Here is a 16,497-nt window from a genome sequence, read left to right as displayed (position 1 = left end):
TTACAAAAATAGTAACCACCTTAAGGGAGTGATGAAATGATCGCCCCTATCATGGGACACACCAACTCTGCATCTCTCCTGGTCAGATGCACCATTACCTTAGGGGGTATTTTTGCCCAAAGTGCATAACCTGAATTTAACTCTTGAAGCTGAGAGACAGTCACTCAACATCCAGACAGGACCCTTCAAAAATACCACAGCCGGGAAGCCAGCAAATGGTGAGGAATTGTTCCTGATTAAATGAAATTCAAGAGACATAAATAAATGTCCTGTGTGGCCTCTGAATCAAGAGACTGAAACTGCTATGCCAGACATTAGCAGTTATTGGCACATTCAAAGGTGGGTTATAAACCAAACAATAGTGTTGCATCAACGCTGAATCTCCCACTTCTGGTCATGGTACTCTGGTTATGTAAGGGGATACATACGCCTGGTTCTTAGGAACGGTCTCCTGAAGTACCTGGAGGAAAAGGATATAATGAAGTCATCTTTAACTTATTCTCAAATGTTCAGTTGAAAAAATATGGCTTGGATACTTTACAGAAGTCAAAATTATATCAAAATTAAAATTATGCAAGAAGTTGTGTTTTCTCATTTCCTGGACCAGCTTCTCCTCCCAGCTACTAACACCAAACACCCAAACCGATCCCGCAGAAAGCAGTCCTGTCCTCTCTGTTTCAGCCAGTGCTGTAAGTTACTCACCATTGCCCTTCGGGCTCCCAGCTTGTCAGTGTCTTCCTGGAAGACCCTAGGGGAGGTGTTACCTAATGATGTCATTCCTCTGAGATCTCATACTCTTCAATACGTTTTGTAGATTCCCTTCCAATAATCAGTTGATGAGGACATGTTTAGAAAGTCTGATCAGAATGTGGAAAATCAATCTTACCGTAAGCAGCACAGAAGCCTTAGAAGTCATCATTCAAACGCTGTCCCCCACTCCCCACCCACCACCCATCTTCAGAAGATAAAGAAAAGGAAAACAATAGGGCTTTGATGACTGTCAAGTTTACAGAGCCACTTAGTTGCAGAACCAGGTAAAATTGCCCAAATTGCCTTTTGTCCAGGACATCGTTCCCTCCTTTTCTCCTCATGCTGGGGACACTGAAGGTGCAAGTTCAGGTGCCAAGGACAGGGAAATGCAGAGCAACCCAGTGCACTCTTGTCTTATAGCAAGAAATTCAGAATATTGTATTACACTAACATAAACATATGTAAAATCTACCTCAATTTTCAAAATTTAAAAACCAGCAATTCCAGTCCTGGCTATATATCTGAAAAAAAAAAACACTAATTCAAAAAGATATATACACCCCAATGTTCACAGCAGCATTATGTATAATTGTTAGGGTATGGAAGCCACCTAGGGCTTCCCTGGCTGCTCAGACTGTAAAGAATCTACCTGCAATGTAGGAGATTCAGGTTCAGTCCCTGGGTGGGAAAGAGCCCTTGGAGCAGGAAATGATCCCCCACTCCAGTATTCTTGCTTGGAGAATCCCCATGGACAGAGGACCATGGCGGGCTAGAGTTCAAGGGATTGCAAAGAGTCAGGCACGACTGAGCAACTAACATAACACACGGAAGCAACCTAAGTGTCCATCAACAGATGAATAAAGAAACTGGTACATATGTATGCAGTGGAATACTACCTAGCCATAAATTGAATGAAATATTGCCATTTGCAGCAACATGGGTGGACTTGGAGGGCATTATGCTAAGTGAAATAAGACAGAGAAACACAAATACTGTATGACATCGCTTATATGTGGAATCTAAAAAATACAAAACACTGGCGAATAAAACAAAAAAGAAGCAGACTCAGGATCTAGAGAACAAACTAATGGTTACCAGTGGGGGTAGGGAAGGAGGGCGGGGCAATATAGGTGTAGGGGATTAAAAAAAAAAAGTTCATTATAGAATTATATGAAATCAGGTGTGTGAAATTTTGACAATTGTCAAGTACTGTGGGGTTTAATATTTCATTCCAAAAAGTTTTAAAAATTAAAAAATAATAGCAAAGGAATGCAGAAGAAAAGAAGCAGGCTTGAAAGACACTTTGCACTTGTCAGGACTTTTGGGAACTGTCTCCTGGGGGCTCCCTGGAAGCAGAAGCTCTCAGTTAGAACCACCGAGAGGCCCCAGGAACAGCAGAGCTCACCAATGACTCAGTCAGCAGAGCAGCCTCTGGGATCATCTCATCAAGGCCCTGCCCAGTTTCCATGGCAGCAGCAAGAGTCTGTTCCGCTGCTAACAAAGCAGACTCCTCGGTGATCAGAGGCCTCGCCCGCATGGAACCTCCAGGTGCTGTTGTGGCCAGAGACACACACATAGATGAGCCTGGCCTGTGGCTCCCCCATCGGCCCGAGGTGTTTAAAGCCTGGAGCTGGTCAGGCCCCGCACTTTGGAAATCCAGAGGGGCTCCCCTGTTAATCTTTAGGCAAATATTTTCTCTGCTCTGCTGGCTTCGCGATGAGTTACCGGCGTTGTTCCTCTGTGGCAAATTAATGGAGCCCAGCTGTCTGCTTGGTGGCAAGGGGACCAAGACTTTGCACCAGCAGCAGCTTCTGCTCCCAGGGGCGGGGTCTGTCCTGGTACCAACCTCCCAGAAGGGAAACCTGAATGTGGTCCTGCTGCCTCTAAGGGGAGCCAGCCCAGGACCCACGGGACAGGGCTGCCCTGGTGGACGAGGGTCCCCGTTTCTGAATGGGAGACCCTGGGGCTGGCCATCCCCCTGCCTGGCCTTGTGTGTGCAGCACAGGAAGCCGCCTGTGCCGTCCCTCCTGGGGTCGGTGATCGCTCAGTCTCAGAGGCTGACCACACGAGCTTCTGAACTGGCACACCTCACTCTGCACTTATTTTATGTTTTGACTTCACTCTGAGTCTGAAATGTCCTCTTACCTTTCCACTGTGGGATACCCTACACACACACACACACACACACACACACACACACCTGTCCTCCCTGTCCCACACCTGGATGATGACTGGCTCAAATTCTCACTCTCTCACCCACCCCCACAGCCACCCACACACCCCTCCACAGCGGGAACAGGTCTTAAAAATCCAAGCAAACTGTCCTCCCTCCAGAGGTTCTGTTGAGCAGGTGTGCTGCCATCGGAGGCAGCCTTGCCCTGAAACAGGGTTTAATCTGCATCAATGACACCTGTTTCTACCATATGCCTCCCATGCCCACAAACACCAGTACATTTGATACAGCAAAACGGGGAGGATGGCAGGGCCATGTGTGTCTGCAAGACCCCAGAGTGGGAGATCCTGGGTCTTAGGTTGGGTGAAAAGTGACCCTGGAGCAAGGACTTGGGCACAAGAAGCTGCTTAGAGGCATGATCCAGGACTCTGGAGAGAGTGACCTGGGAAGCCAGACAAGAAAGAAGAAAGTGCCAAGAAAGAGGGTGTTGACCTGCTATGGGCACTGGGGCCTCAGTCCCATGGATCCAAACACACCTCAGAACAAGTAGAAGACACTCAGTTGTTCCTAGAGACCTCCAGGAAGACAGGGAGTTCACCCCACTCCCATCTCCACTCCACCCGCTGGTGACAGAGGGTTGCTGGGGGCCAGGGTGGAGCAGGCATTAACTGTCCTTCCCACCAGCAAGTGGCAGGACTTGTTGGCAACTGGAACAGAGGTCAGGAGAGATGGGAGAACAGAATTGCCTTGTCTGGCAAAAACAAAAACACTAATTGGAAATAAAAGCAAAAATACACAAATGGGACCTAATGAAACTTAAAAGCTTTTGCACTACAAAGGAAACTATAAGCAGGGTGAAAATACAGCCCTCAGAATGGGAGAAAATAATAGCAAATGAAGCAACAGACAAAGGATTAATCGCAAAAATATACAAGCAGCTCCTGCAGGTCAATTCCAGAAAGATAAATGACCCAATCAAAAAATGGGCCAAAGAACTAAACAGACATTTCTCCAAAGAAGACATACAGATGGCTAACAAACACATGAAAAGATGCTCAACATCACTCATTATCAGAGAAATGCAAATCAAAACCACAATGAGGTATCATTACACGCCAGTCAGGATGGCTGCTATCCAAAAGTCTACAAGCAATAAATGCTGGAGAAGGTGTGGAGAAAAGGGAACCCTTTTACACTGTTGGTGGGAATGCAAACTAGTGCAGCCACTACAGAGAACAGTGTGGAGATTCCTTAAAAAACTGGAAATAGAACTGCCGTATGACCCAGCAATCCCACTCCTGGGCATACACACCAAGGAAACCAGATCTGAAAGAGACACGTGCACCCCAGTGTTCATCGCAGCACTGTTTATAATTGCCAGGACATGGAAGCAAACTAGATGCCCATCAACAGACGAATGGATAAGGAAGCTGTGGTACATATACACCATGGAATATTACTCAGCCATTAAAAAGAATTCATTTGAATCAGTTCTAATGAGATGGATGAAACTGGAGCCCATTATACAGAGTGAAGTAAGCCAGAAAGATAAAGACCAATACAGTATACTAATGCATATATATGGAATTTTAAAAGATGGTAACGATAACCCAATATGCAAAACAGAAAAAGAGACACAGAAGTACAGAACAGACTTTTGGACTCTGTGGGAGAAGGCGAGGGTGGGATGTTCTGAGAGAATAGCATTGAAACATGTATATTATCAAGTGTGAAACAGATCACCAGCCCAGGTTGGATGCATGAGACAAGTGCTCAGGGCTGGTGCACTGGGAAGACCCAGAGGGATGGGATGGGGAGGGAGGTGGGAGGGGGGATCGGGATTGGGAACACATGTAAATCCATGGCTGATTCATGTCAATGTATGGCAAAAAACCACTACAATATTGTAAATTAATTAAGCTCCAACTAATAAAAATAAATAAGAAAAAAAAGATACACACATCACGCTGTTCATGGTAGCATTATTTACAACTGTCAGATATGGAGGCAACCTAAGTGTCCATTAGCAGATGGATGGATAAAGAAGCTGTAATATATGTAATGGAATATTACTCAGCCACAAAAAATGAAATTTTGTCATTTGCAACAACATGGATGGACCTGGAGAGTATTATGTTTAGTGAAATAACTCAGGCAAAAAAGACAAATACTGTATGATATCATTTATAGGTGGAACCTCAAGCATACTAGTGAATATAACAAAACAGGAACAGACTCACAGATATAGAGAGCAAACTAGTAGTTAACTGTGGGGAGAAGGAATGTGGGGAGGGGCAAGATAGGTGGAGGGCATTAAGAGGTACAAACTACTATGTATGAAATAAATAGGCTCAAGGATATAGCCAGGGAACATATGCTCAGGGAACATAGCCAACATTTTATAGTAACTATTATTTATAGTAACTATTATTTATTATTTATAGTAACTATTAATGCAGTGTAATGTTTAAAATTACTATGGTCACTATGCTATATACACCTGAAACTATTAATAATGTAATATTGTAAACCAACTATACCTCAATTCTATAAAAGGAAAAAAGATGGCTGAAGATGATATTCAAATAGATGGACTAATGAGGCCCACCCAGAGTCTCCAAGCATCCCCATGGTCCTGATAGCAGCCAATTGTTTTCCCACGTGGCTGAGGACACGTGGGGGTTAACTGATGGAGACGAGTTTGAAGAAGCCCTAAAGGCAGGAAGTCTAGGATGGAGCTGACCCATGTGACAGGAAAATTGACGTGGGCCTCCAACCCAGCCCGTGTTAAGGACGGCTACTCCTGCCTTTCCTTGCTGGACCGTTTTGCAGAATGTAACACTGACCTCCACTCACCTGGAACTTCCTCTTCCCTTACGTTCAGGGACCTTCTTCACTACTGACTCTCCTCCCTCTGCACCCCCCTTCCAGGGACCCCCTGAGTTTTTTCACCATCTCTGCCTGACCCAGGTCCTTACCAGGGCTTTGTCTTCACGACTTATCTCTCTCCTTGATGTTTTCTCTTTGGTCTCTTTGCCTCATTCTACAACTATCACCACAAAATATCGACCTTCACTTTCTCCTCAACCCGAGGTGATGCTTCAAGCTGCCCACCAATGCCTCCAACATAAATGCACAATCCACTTTGTTCCCTTGCCCTCCACACCCACCTGTCCCCCCTGCATCTCCTCCCCACACTGCAAGGCCCTGCCTCTCGTCTCATCAACAAACGTGAACACTGTGCTCACACCACTGGCTCTCCACTCAGCCCCATGGGTCCACAGGATAAAGAGATGAACACAGCTGTCCCCATTCAATCCTCTTCTGTCTCTGGCTGCATCTTTGTTCCAGTTGATCTTTCACATATTTCCAGGCTCTTCCTAAAATGTGATGATAATGTGCACCTCCTCTGCTTCAACTTGATGATGACTTTGACTTTTCACCTCCAGTCCATCTGCTTCTGCTTCACTTACTGTATAGGAGGGCATTCCTTTCTCTGCTGCTCTCTTTGTCTCCCTGTTTCTCTCCGTCTCTCTCTCTCTCTCTCTATCTCTCTCTCTCTCTCTCACACACACACACACACACACACACACACACACACACACACACTCATCTCCACACTATTGTCCCCGATGCTCTCAGTCAAAGATGCTCAACCTTCCCCAGGCCACTGTTCCATATCCAAACCTCAAGGCTGGTCTCACTTGTCCGCTCCTGGGAGATACACTTCTGAACAGGCTGTTACCCTCCAGACTTACTGAGACACCTCTTTTTTGATGCTCCCATGGGTCCTTGGCATCCCTTTAAAGAATCCTCATGACTCTACATTACCATGTGGCCTCGTTGGTCACACAGGTCATGTGTCTTCATCTTGATAGTCCCAGCCTAGAGCTAAGCACTTGACACCGGGGGGAGCCCCCAAGTGTCCGATAAATACCTGGAAATACGAACGAATGAAGCCTGATCGTGCTAGGCATGTGCACATACAGTGTGACAACAGGCAATAGTCACGTGCTCTCCGCTTTTCTCTTCCCCCAGCGTCTCCTAGAACCGACATGGAGCCGCCAGCCCCCGGCTACCCTAGGTCCTCCCGGCATCCCCAACGCCAGCTCTGGGAGGAAGAACAGAGAGGAATTCTGACTGTACCTTGACCGGCGAAGACTTTACAAGTTCGACAAAATTGATTTTTCCAGGCTTGCATGGCTTGGCATAAAAGCCAGACAGATTTTTATTGAATCTGGCCTTAGGTGGTTAGATTTTTGACCTTAACAATGTGGCCAATAGATTCAACCGTGAATACTTTTTGTTTTCTCATTTTCACCACATAGGCTCACTTCCCTACACAGGCCAGTAGGTTCAGACGTCCTGGTCCCTTCCCTGGGATCTGTGTTTGTCAGTAAGTGGTGGGCGCTTTTCTGAGCAGCAGCGTGATGACTGGAATGGCAGGAAATGCGGACCCACTGGTGTTTAGCGGCTGTTTGTGTTTCTCAGTGGCCCCTGTAATTGGGAAGCTGTCTTGCCTTCCAGTTATGCAAAGGGTAATAAAAGGAAAATTAGGGAAAGCGTATGAGTACAACAGCAGATCTAGACCACTGATATTTTGTTATTTTGCACAAATACAATACAGATTTCCCTCCCTCCAAATCCACTCAACTGTAGTGAATACTGAACAGAGAGAACTCAGAAAGCTCCACTTGAAAATCTAAGTACAAATGAGCATCCAATCTTGCCGTCTTTGAACATGATCCAGTCCACCGTGAGCACCAATTCAATTAAGGCAGGAATCCAAGGTTGCTGTTTCTTCTGATGAAATGCATTCATCAGCAGGATGGAAACACAGCTTACCACAAGGAAAACGGGTCCCTTTTACGATCCGAGGATTCTACCACATCTTCATGAGATTGTCTGCGGTGACCTCACCCACTCATTCACATGCTACTCTACCTATCTTTAAAAAAATTCAAAAGGAAAGGCAAGAAACATTCTCCTTCTGAGAAGACGAAGAATGCAAGGGTACATTTTCCAGAAAGGAGAACACAATCTGAACATCCCCCTTGTTTCCAAATGAAAACCAAAAATCAAAGTTTCTATCCACAACCTACTTCCTGTAGATTCAGCAAAATTATATAATTAAAGGGATTATTTCTTGAGAATGAAATCAATCTATATAAATAAGCTAGTAAGTCTTATTTTATTTTGATTTATTTTTGGCTGTGCTGGGTCTTCATTGCTGCCTGTAGGCTTTCTCTAGTTATGGCGAGCAGGGACTACTCTCTAGTTGCAGTGCTCAGGATTCTCTTGTTGCAGAGCGCAGACTGTAGGGTGGAAGAGCTTCAGTAGTTGTGATGCACGGGCTTAACTGCTCCACGGCATGTGGAATCTTCCCAGATCAAGGGATCACACCCATGCTTTCTGCACTGGCAGGCAAATTCTTAACCACTGGACCGCCAGGGAAGTCCCACTTGGTATGTCTTAATGTAAGCAAATGGTGAGGTGTTTTTTTTCTTTTATTTCACTTGGTACTCCTTTGTATTATGAAAAGTGAAAGTGTTAGCCGCTCAGTTGTGCTCAACTCTTTGCAATCCCATGGACTGTAGCCCACCAGGCTCCTCTGTCCATGGAATTCTCCAGGCAAGAATACTGGAGAGTGTTGCCATTCCTTTCTGCAGGGATCTTCCCAGTTGAGTGGTCAAACCTGGGTCCACTGCATTGCGGGCAGGTTCATTACCATCTGAGCCACCAGGCCTTTGTATTAAACTTTCTATAAAACACCCTTGAAGGGAACAGGTTACCTAGAACCATCCTCACAGTTCAGACTCTTGGTTGGGAGATAGCATCTCATGGTCTGCTTACAAGCTCACATACTTTTCCAATGCACCTCCAGCATGTTTCAGTATTCTTTTTTTCTTGCTACACAACTGTAGGGCATGCAATGCAGTTACATAACTAAGCACGAAAACAAAGGCTGTACATATATGGTGCTTTGTCAATGATACCAGTCAGGGTTTTAACATGTAATTTATTTATAATGTTGATGGAGTAAGAAATAGCCTCTGCTATTACTTATGCATTTGTCGATACTTGAGATCTTTGTTTTTCTTAAAGTAGCGAACTTCTGTGCACTGATTTATTGCTTCCTTGGCTTTCTGTCTTCCAGGGCGGCACGTGGAAACCGGAAGGGTGGCTGTCTCTGGACAGGCGGGCTGCTTCCTCCAGGTGTAAGTCTCTCCCTTCTGGAGGAGGCACTCTGGACCTCTTTGATTTCCACTCATATCTTTTCCAGAATGTTCCTTGTGTGAACAGAAGGAAGAGAAAGGGCCAGACTCCCAGGGCCCAAGTTTAACTCTCGATCTTTACAAGCATGTTTGTTCCTGCTCTCAGAACCAGCTGGAAACGGCCAAGATGAAGTTTCGACCCTAACATTTTTCTGGCAGTCTACAAGGTTTCTGAGCTTCTTTACTTAACGCACTTAGCATCTGGACCAGCTTAACTTTCCTGCGGCGATGTTTTGGATACTTTAATGGATAGGAAGTGCCTTCTCATTTTCTCTCCTTTGGGGGAACCAAGACTCCTGCACAGATTTTCCTCTCAGGTTTGAATGAGAGGTCTCAAGTCAAAGCCAGAATTTTTTCCTCTTCTGCACATGCCATGTACCCAAGCCCCAGGAACGTCCTTCTGGGGGCGACGGAGGGCACCCTCAGAGTCCCTGTGCAGGTGGCAGGCAGAGACAAGGGCATAAGATTAGACTTCGTGCTTCGTTATTATTATTTTTAAATTTATGATTCTTGTCCCTTTCAGTCTTGAAGGGGCGTTCTTAAAAGTATTTTTCTTGGCTACCAGCGAAGGTTTGTTGAAAACTAAAGCCAGAGTTAGGGGAAAATTTAGAGGACAGGGAAGCGGATGGCCCCCTGGGACCAGTAAGCCTCATTTCCCGGCCTAGTACAGACACTGAAGGCCGAGGACCTCGCAGGGCTTGGAGTCCTCAGCCAGCAAAGCAACGGCCGGTGTTGACAGATGGGCCACCAGAGCTCGTGGTGAAGCCAACTGCAGTCAGATGCAGAGAATTGTGTGTGTGTGTGTGTGTGTGTGTGTGTAGCGTGTGGTGTGTGTTAGTCACTCAGTCATGTCCGACACTTTGCAACCCCATGGACTGTAGCTCACCAGACTCCTCTGTCCATGGGATTCTCCAGGCAAGGATTATGGAGTGGGTTGCCATCCCCTTCTCCAAGGAATCTTCCTGGACCAAGGGTGAAACCCAGGTCTCTCACATTGCAGACAGATTCTTTACCATATCTGAGCCACCAGGGGAGCCCCAGATGCAGAGAAGACTCTCCCCTATTTTACACAGAGACAACTCCAAGATGAGGTATAAAGGCAACTCAAAAAGTAACATGAAATCTAGTTTCTCCAACAAAAACAAAAGCCTTAACAAACTACAAAGTCCCAAAACCAGGGGCCAGTATCCTATGTGGAGAGCTGTCCCACAGCGAAGGCCCTTCCTCAGGGATGGCTCAGTCCCTGGAGCTTCCGACAGCTCTTTGAAAACTTCCCTGCGCATGAGGTGAGTCTCATCAACCCAAAGGGGACTCTGAGGGAAAGATTCAAGTTCTGTCCTTAATTTCTCTGTCTTCTATGTCAGGAGCAGAGCCATACAGCCCTGGGTTTATAGTTACCAGTGGAGCCTTCTGTCCACCTCAACCTGCTCCACCAGCTGGAAGGTCAAAGGACAAAGGGCAGCCCCATTTTGGAGACTGCTCAAGAATTCTAAAATACTCAGTGGTGAACTGGATGGAAAGGAAAAGGAAAAAACTCTGTGTAGAGTGGAATGGTGGGAAATTCATTTCCAGAGGAAGTAAAATTGAATGACAGGACTTTCAAAAGAGAATGAAGCCTGCCTAGTATCTTAGAACAAAGACTGCCAGAAACTCATGTGGCTTGCTTGTCAGAACACTTTTGATTAGAGTCTCATTGTAATAATTATAAATTTAGTTGGACAACTCACATCAATTCCCGCTTCTGTTATTTTAAAGTTACAGTCTCCATCACACCCTTTTAATTTTTAGAACAATATTCTCTTTGGCAAAATCAATGCGTTGAGTTTCATACTTATGTTTTTGGATAAATTGTGGGGCAACAAATTTCCATACTGCTGTGAGAAACTTCTCAATTCATGTTTATATTTTATATTTACTTTTATAGCAATATTTTCTACTTTTTTTTAATTACAAAATGAGATTGGGCACATAAGAACTACTAGCACCTGGCTGAATGTGGTATAGGCTTGAAATCACTCCCTGAGCTACACACAGATCTATGAGCAAAGGACAAAGAACTTAAAGTCTGGCCAGTCACTGGCTGAACATTAAGTTATACTGAGCCATTGGTGACTTATAGGAATCCAGGATTAAAAATAAAAACAAGGCAATGGGGACAGGGGCAGCTGAGCTGTGACCTCTAGGCAACACACTTTGGAGAAAGTAGATTTTGTAGAATTAGTCCAGACAAACCATTAAACACATAAACTAACAAAACCAGCAATAGCAACAAGCCCCCAAGGAGAAGAAAAGATCACTACTGAAAATCCAGAGATGCTACAATTTAAGATTTTCTTTTCCTTTTTATTATTGGAGGCTTATTGCTTTACAGCCCTGTGTTGGTCTCTCCATACATCAACATGAATCAGTCATAGGTGTACCTATGTCCCCTCCTTCCTGAAACCCCCTTTCATCTCCCGCTCCATCCCACCCCTCTACGGTTGTCACAGGGCACTGAGTTGAGCTCCCTGTATCACACAGCAAATGATGTAGATGAACCCAGAGTCTATTATACAAAGTGAAGTAAGTCAGAAAGAGAAAGATAAATATAATATATGATTTTAAATGCCCAGCTTTCATTGGGAGACAGAGAGATTGAGGGAGAGAGAGAGATGCAAATAAACAAGACAATGTGACCCTTACCCCTTTCCTTTTCCCTGTGACCTTTTCCCTTATTTTTCCACCAGGAAAATGGTGGAAAATAGCAACTGCCTTTGATGAGGGCCAGAGGTCTATGGAAACAGGTAAAATTTTCAAAATAAGTCTTTCAACTAAGAATCTCACAGCCAGCAAGCTATCTTTCAAAAATGAAGGCCAGGAATACTTGACTGATAGAGAGTTGTGGGTTTGACCCAATTTAGGCCAATCTTAGAATTTTTTAAATTAGAAATAAGAAATGGAGTCAAGAAGTTTCCAGTAAAGGAATCTCAGGCAGCCAAGACTTTTTTCCTAGGTTGAGGGAAAAGAATGAAGCTGACAGAGCAGCAGATTTTTTTTAATGCCTCAGTAATGTCATCTGTAAAATGGGGGTTAATTACATAGCTACTTCCTATGGTTAAGTAAAAGTCGCTCAGTCGTGTCCAACTCTTTGCAACCCCATGAACTGGGGTCCGTGGAATTCTCCAGGCCAGATTACTGGAGTGGGTAGACTTTCTCTTCTCCAGGGGATCTTCCCAACCCAAGGATCAATCCCAGGTCTCCCACATGGCAGGCAGGTTCTTTAGCAGCTGATCCACAAGGGAAGCCCAAGAATACTGAAGTGGGTAGCCTATCCCTTCTCCAGACGATCTTCCCAACCCAGGAGTCGAACCGGGGTCTCCTGCGTTGCTGGCAGATTCTTTACCAACTGAGCTATGGGGGAAGCGCACCTATGGTTATGCAGAGGCTAATAAGTAAATATCTAAAAAGTGCTTAGGAGAGTGCTTTGGACATAATAAATGCTACATAAATATAAGCTACTTATTATTATTCACTGAAATTCTAGTTTTAAGCACGAGTAAGTGAGAGAATCTTGGCAGCACCGAAGTCTCTGTTTCTAAGATTATGTATCTTGGGAAAGTGGCATTTCAAGAAATTCTTTTTTTTTAGCTTTCTTCAGTATACCCTCATATTTCTAAATGAATAAAGTGTCCAAAAATGGGGGGAAAAAAGTGAAGGCCAAGGGAAATCAACTCCTCTCATGACAGTATTAGGAGCTCTGATGACCTGCTCTCCAAGGAAACTGATGAGAATTATCTTTTTAAAAACCATTTAAAGCTTCTGGATGTGGTCCTAAGGGCAAATAGCAAATGAAGAGACATCTATTGAAGAAAATCCATGGAACTCCAGTAAGAAAGCGTACGGTAAATGAACCATGACCCTTCTCTCTTCCCCTGTCCCAGATCAGCAAGATTCAAACTCTGCTCCAGAAAGCTGCCACAAAAAACACAGGGCTCCCTCCCCCCACCCCCCACCAGCTCCCAGGCAGAGGGCTTTCTTCCCAGAAGGAGCAGGACACCATTTCTCATCCTGCCTCAGCTTAAGAATTTGAATTCATACACACACACATAAAAGCAAAAAAGCACCAGTAAGGGGAATTTTGTCATTATATGAGACAGCATAAATGCATGCCTTTCCCATTTCTTTATTATTTTTAAAGCAATTGTATAAAATAATATGAATATAATGTAGTATCTGGCTTAGCAGATATAGAAATATAATATACATTCAATACACTGGCCAATAATAGCACAAAAGGGGTGGAGGATACAAAGCCATTTCCTGAACTTAAAGAAGAGACTACAGATGATAAAGTCATAATTACAGCAATGAATTCTTGGATTTGCAACATTAATAAATATAATAGATATAACAGCATCATGAAAAAGAAAGGAAAAGATCTATATAGGAGTAACGCTTCTATGAGTGCGTGCTAAGTTGCTTCAGTCATGTCCGACTCTTTGGGACCCGGTGGACTGTAGCCCACCAGGGTCCTCTGTCCATGAGATTCTCCAAGAAAGAATACTGGAGTGGGTTTCCATGCCTTCCTCCAGGGGATCTTCCCAGCCCAGGTATGGGACCTTATATCTCCTTATATCTCCTGCATTAGCAAGCGAGTTCCTTACCAGGGAAGCCCTTTCAGTTCAGTTCAGTTCAGTCGCTCAGTAGTGTCCAACGCTTTGCGACCCCATGAACTGCAGCATGCCAGGCCTCCCTGTCCATCACCAACTCCCGGAGTCCACCCAAACCCATGTCCATCAAGTCAGTGATGACATCCAGCCATCTCATCCTCTGTCATCCCCTTCTCCTCCTGCCCCCAATCCTTCCCAGCATTAGGGTCTTTTCCAATGAGTCAGCTCTTCACATGATGTGGCCAAAGTATTGGAGTTTCAGCTTCAACATCAGTCCTTCCAATGAACACCCAGGACTAATCTCCTTTAGAATGGACTGGTTGGATCTTCTTGCAGTCCAAGGGACTCTCAAGATTCTTCTCCAACACCACAGTTCAAAAGCATTCATTCTTTGGCGCTCAGCTTTCTTCATGTCCAACTCTCACAACCATGCATATAACTGTAATTGCGCAAGGGTAAATATGAAGCTGATTCTGATATGTTAAGATGTAAATAACAAACTCTAGAGTGGTGGCTTAAAAAATCAGGAAATGTCATTTAGAGAAACTAACATGCTACATCAGAAAATACCCAACAAAATAGAGCAGTGAAGACAGAATAGAGAAACAAAAGTATCTGAGACAAATAAAACAATAATGAAACATTGAAATAAAAAACTAAAATGGTAGCTGCAAGTCCAACTGTATCAATAATGCAATTAAGGGTGAATGGATTAAATCCAATCAAAAGTCAGACCGAATTTTAAAAAAACATGACCCAACTATATGCTGTCTACAAAAGATGCACTTTATACTCAAAGATGAAAATAGATTTTTATACGGATTCCCTGGCTGTCCAGTGGTTAAGACTCCACATGCTGACTCCAGGGGTTGCAGGTCCACAGTCCGTGAGGTGCGGCCAAAAAAAAAAATTTTTTTTCAATAGGTTTTTTTAAAAAAGGAGAAAGAAATAAAAACATGTAAAGAACATTGCCATTGTGTGGGTAAAGGGATTAAATGCTACATGTAAACAGTATCAATTTTTCACTTGAACAAGAAAGATTACACTGAAGAAGTCCCCAATATTACAAACAAACCAGCATTACCAAGAATTGGCTACTTCCGTTCTAGTATGACCCGTCCATCCTAAGGGTAACACAGTTCAGGCCCCAAAGTGTTTCTCTGAATTTCATGCCTTATAGCCTCAAAACAGAGGGTGACAGCAAAGGAACCCTTGTGGCCTGTGCCTCTGCCAACCTCAGAGACAGACTTGGCTTCAGAGGACATGGAGGTTTTAATCTGTGGAAGCACTGAGGCAAAATAAGTAAGTGAACAAAGACAAATGAATCTTTCCTCAGAAGGCATGAAGACAAATTCTCAAATAACAAAGCCCTATTTCCCAATGGTGCCAGCCATCCATTTTCTTCCTTCTCTCTGTGTTCCAATTTGTGTTTCCAGAAGCATTCTTGAATTTTCATGGTATTTTCAACATTTCCATATTTTCTCAGGGAACATTTACAATATTAAATGATTCATAGAACCTTTAATTACATATGTATAAAATGTATGTGCATAAAATGTATTTGTATTAAATCTATGTAAAATGTATGTAAAGTAAGTACCTACATTTTATACATAAATATGTATGCACGTGTGTATGTATATATACATATATTTATGTACATACATGTATGTATGCACATGTACCTGTATATGTATATGTGTACATATGTATGTATGTATGTATGTATCAGTATGGACCTAACATATGATTCCTTACATTTAGGATGGACATTGAGTGCATCTATTATAGGAATTGAAAGTAACACAATCAGGTTGAACAAAGGAGGCATATGTGACCTACATTTTTGCTTAATATGGTAGTACAAACATTATCTTTTACAACAGAATTTCTAACTAATCCCCCATTTCTGGACATCTATGTTGTTCCTAGTTTTTGCTTTTAAAACCAGGGTTGAGATAAATAGCATTACCATCAAAGCTTTGCAGTCATGGGATAATTCTCTGGAAATTACTTGCTGAGGGACTTCCCTGGCAGTCTGATGGTTGGGACTCCAAGTTTCCAATTCAAGGGGCACGATTTTGATCTCTGGTTGGGGAGCTAAGGTCCCATACGCCACATGATATAGTAAAAAAAAAAAAAGTTTTTTAAGAAATTATTTGCTGATTTAAAGGTAATTAAAAATGTTTAGCATAAACTATGCTATTTTGCAGTGACTAGTAATTATGTTAGTTTAATAACTTAGAGTATTAGTGTCTTAATTATTAAAAGTCTGTTTATAATAATTGTCTTTTTCAGTTCTTTCATACACATAAGCAAATTTAATCAATCACAGGAAAAGTCATGAATGGCAGGCAATCAAATTATATCTCAGAAAATGTCCACTGCTTTAGCTATTCTAAAAGTGGGCAATCTTAGTAAGTTGAAATTTTTTAAAAGAGACATCTCACTCCCTCAGGGAGTGAGAATAAGTAAGCAGGTGCCACATGTGCATGTATTTGTTTGTGACATTTTATTTATTTATATATTTATTACTTATTATCACAACACATATGTTTTACAATGACATTTGAGTGAGCAACCGTACCACAGAAATATGCTGTGACTTGGAACATTTCTTCAATCTGTAGTTCAAATGGGAACTTTGGGT

Source organism: Muntiacus reevesi, chromosome 2 (genome assembly GCF_963930625.1).
Source record: "Muntiacus reevesi chromosome 2, mMunRee1.1, whole genome shotgun sequence".
NCBI classification, from domain to species: Eukaryota; Metazoa; Chordata; class Mammalia; order Artiodactyla; family Cervidae; genus Muntiacus; species Muntiacus reevesi.
Note: the sequence above shows the minus strand (reverse complement) of the source record.